This window comes from Vicia villosa, linkage group LG1 (genome assembly GCF_029867415.1).
Source record: "Vicia villosa cultivar HV-30 ecotype Madison, WI linkage group LG1, Vvil1.0, whole genome shotgun sequence".
NCBI classification, from domain to species: Eukaryota; Viridiplantae; Streptophyta; class Magnoliopsida; order Fabales; family Fabaceae; genus Vicia; species Vicia villosa.
The window spans coordinates 91,780,659-91,785,329 of NC_081180.1; positions in this window are offsets into that span (position 1 = coordinate 91,780,659).

The following is a 4,671-nucleotide window of genomic DNA, read 5'->3' on the forward strand; positions in this document are numbered from 1 at the left end:
TTTGACACGTGTCATCTTATGACGTTACCACCTTACACAACACGTTGATCCAACCTCCCCATGATATGCCAAAGTGGCTGAACAAGAACATGATAAGAATATTGGATTAGAGATTAAGTATTTAATTCCTTATTTCTAGTAAGAGTGTACGTGTTATGATTTCTTGTTTGAATGCTAATAAAAAATAATAGTATATATTGGTTTTTGATAAGTTTAGAAAGAGTATTTAAAAAGGATGAATAATAAAACAAGAGGTGTCATAGTCAAGAAAGATTATTATCACTAATTCTGGTGTTTGAAGGAAGCAATATGGTTGATAAGTCGTTTTTAAACTGCTGAGACTTGGTTGGTTACGACAATTTTTGCGAGTCTATTTTGATTTGGTCATGGAGAAATAGACACCCATTAGAAAAGAGGCACCATTCTTAGTCCAAAAAATGAGAAGCATCCTTGGTTAAAAATAAAAGACAAACAGAAGCATTCTATTCATTTTTCCATTTTACTTAATTCGGAAATTGCATAATTGAACTAAACAAAGGGGTATTTTAAAAGGGTTTTTGAATAAAACATTTTAACGAGGAAAAAGTAAATTTTTTATGAAATTTAAAATGATTTGACTAGAATCTATAATTTGGATAAAAAATGGATAATTATTAAAATAATATAAATTTATGAAATATTTTATTCAAGTTAAAATTAAGGAATTCAAAATGACATCAAAAACGAAAGAATTTAAAATTGTTTAAAATTGTTTATTATTAATTTTTAAATTTTATAAAATAGTCCTCATATTTTATGAAAATTTCAAATTCATCCAAAAGTTTTCAAAAAGTTACAAATAAGACCCTTATAATTTTCAAATTTTATAAATTAGTCCCTTCAAATTTTCAAAAATTACAAATTAGTCTATATTTTTTATATTTTAGATATGATCTAAAAATTTTAAAATTTATGAAAATGATCTCAAAAATATAATAATGAATCATTTTAATACTCCATCCAAACAAAAGAATTTAAAAATAAATAAATTTCAATTGAATCATTTGAATTGTTTAGAATTTGAAATATGTTAAAAATTCTGAATTACATCATCCAAATAAACTATAAACTCTCTCAAAAATTAATTTAAGCCTAAATTTTTTTTCTAAAAGAATACATTGATTTAGAATACAAGGAGCACTCTTGCCCATATACAATTAAGAATTTGCTATATTTAGATATTGTTTCTTATGGATTTTAAAATTGTGTGTATTACATCAACTTAAAAAAATTAATATTGTTATGTTCAACGTCAATATTATAATTTGAATTTTGACATAATAAGAAGTCCATCTATGATTTATATTTTTTATGGACTGAAATGGTCAAGTCAGGCCCTTTAATAATTAAAAATATAAAAATAATTTGTTTTAGTAAAACAAATTAATTTATAAAATAGTTTTAGCAAAAAAAAAAAAGAGAGTTTTAAAACCAAAATAATTATAATTACTGCAAGTCTACATAAGTCACACAATTCATCTTCTCTTACTAGCAACGAAAAACAACTTATTTTATTTTTTTTCAGTCTAATTTGGTTTCCCTTTATTATCTTCTTTCTTGGTCTAATTCATCTTTTTCTCTTTTATGTCTCTTTGTGTCACACCAATATCACATTATTTCATCTGTTGATTGTAATTTTCTTTTTCATTCTCTCTTTATTAAATAAATTTTAATTTATATTTTTGTCTCTTCTCTACTTGATATTAGGGCATTAATAGTTGTATACATTCCATTGAAAATTCATAATGTATGTTGTTTTCTATTTTTATTGTTGAATATGTTCTTGTTAGGGTTGTTAGGGTTAAATGCCAAATGTATGTTGATTTCTACTTGAATATGTTCTTGTTAGAGTTGAATGTTAGAAGTAGCAATGGACGGCGCATCATCCAATGCCTATAAGTGATCTTAACCCATATCTCAATCCAAAATCTTATAAAAGTGATAATATATATGGATCACATCTTTTATATATTTAATATTTTTAACAATGAGTCATCCATGTCATTAAACTTTATTCACACTAAAATCTCATTTTCTCTTTTCATAAAGTCGAGCCATGACTCTATATCACTTAATTGAGTTTATAATTATAAAATATTTATTTGGTGGATAAAATATATGTGATATGTAATTTTAATGCATTTATTTTTAAAAATTAAAATAATAATATTAAAATATGATTGGAGTCGTCGGCCCATCACGTTGCATAGTTCTCTAATAGTTGAACTTAACTCAATTTTAACTGTCTATTAAGCAATTAGATCAACTACTCAATCATTTTATGTGTGTAGATCCACTGAACCGAAGTAGATAGGATCATTCTAATTCATTTCTACTAGCAACACTTAGTGCCTGTTTGAATTGGCGTTTGCAGCTGCAAACGCACGTTTTCTTCTTCTCCCACCATGATTTGGAGAAGCTACAAAAGGTAGCTTTTATTCCACCGTGAATTTTCGTCGCGATTTTGTGAATCTCACCGCCAAACCTAGCAGCACTTAATTTAATGTTTTTCAACATTTGTTATAGCTCATCTCATATAAATTTAGTAGAATCCAAATGAATTTTAACCAATAACAAAATGTATTAAAAATTATATGTTAGTATATTGTTAGTTATGAAAGACGTTTTTACCATCTTTTAAAGAAATATTGTTAGCATCATTTATCCAATAAACTAATTAATGTTTACGGTTATTAGAATATTAAAATAATAAACTAAGAAAATATCTCCACTTTTTTTATAGGACAAATTCATAATAGCACAATAATAATTATTTTGATGATTATTTTTAATTCCTAACTTACCTTTAGTTCAAAGGATTGAAATATTCAAAGAGAGAAGGATACATCCTTTATTATTCTTATTGTTGGGAGATATTTCAAATATTAATTGTGGTTGTTTTTCTTTAAACCAAAAAGTCAAGTTTGACTTTTGAAAAGTTTATTATATATTATTACAACTTCAAAAAGATGTATGGATGTAAGAGAATCGTTAAATAAACAGACAAAGCAGGTAGAAGCATGACCAAATCCACCCAACAGATGAACCAACTTGTCCAAATTAAAATCAAGGTATGACTATATATGAATTGAATGCAACATGATTTACTTGTGACAATTTATGGACCAAGTTGTTTAGGGGGGTGACTTTGACTTGCACTAAGGGTAGAAGTCTAGAGTTGAGTTGAGTGGGACAATTTGACCCATTCATCATGAATTTATGTATCAATAAATAGCATAAGCTATTTGGCACTGAATTTAGGTGCCAAAAAAAGTAGCCACGGTATTTGTATTTAGATTCTGGACGGTGGCAGAAAGTGTGCTGATTAGTTTTGTGTTTTGAAGAAAAGGTACTGATTAAGCAATGTTTGGGATAAATTTACCTGTAAAAGAACAACAATGTTTTGAGGGTATGTTCATTGATTTTGAACTCTAGCTGTATATGATCTATTGGTACCATTAGATCGGTGAAAAGATTGCGGAAAGTTGAGTATGTAGGAGGAAATGTATTGTTAGGCACTGTTTGGTGGAAATAAGTTAAATGGACCACAAAAACAAACAAATGTTACAAATAGATAGAGAATAATTTCATTTTATTAATTTAAGGTCTTTTTGGTAAAAATAGCGGTTGAATGATAAGCTAGCTGATAGATTATAGTTTATAGTTGATGGCTGATGACTGATAGCTTATAGTTTATGGCTGATGGTTGACACTGATAACTAATAAACTAATTGAAGTGTTTGATAAAATCATGGCTGATCCCGACATTTTAGAGGCCCGGGGCAAACAAATAAATAGACCCATAACAAAAAATAGACAACTCGTCTTCAAAACGAAGAAGAATCTCATAGACAAGATAAAAAGTATAATGTCTTGTTGTTTCGAACAATAAAAAAAATTTCAATGCAGATTTAAAGAAGAGCTTAAAGGTAGTGCACTGTCAGTGTAAAAAATTTTACACGGTCAATGCATCACAACCCTTAAAAATAAATATTTTATGGGAAATGCTAACCAGTGCCCTCAGGGCAATGGTTAAGACTTTAAAAATAGTAAATTTATATCGGTAATCTGCGTATTTAATGTCTCGAAAATTGAAATATTATATTTTCTATAAAATATTTTCTTTTTTTGGAATACTTAACCATTGCCCTGAGGGCACTGGTTAGCAAATACTTTATATTTAATTTTAAAAAAAGTCAATTTTTTACAAAATTTAACGGTTTGGATTTCACTTACAGTGTAAAACTGTTTTACATTGTGAGTGTATTTCCATTAAATCCTTTAAAGAATTCAAAATCAAAATATAATTAACTGAATTAAGAATGAGAATCTTCTAGGCAACATCCACCATCTCAAAAAAATTAAATAGACATTTTCTCTTCTTTGTGGTTGACAAACTTGGAAAAGTAATTAACAAATTTATTTCCCCTAATTAATCAACATTCCACAAAGAAAGGTTATTGGTGGGCTTTGTGGTGGTTGTGAATGAGTTGATTGAATTGGTGAAGACAACTAAAAAAGTGTGTCTCATATTTAAGGTGAATTTTAGGAAACATATGAATCACTTAATTAAAGTTTTCTGGATTATATACTTATCATATTTGAGTTTAATGTTAAATGAGATCTTGGATG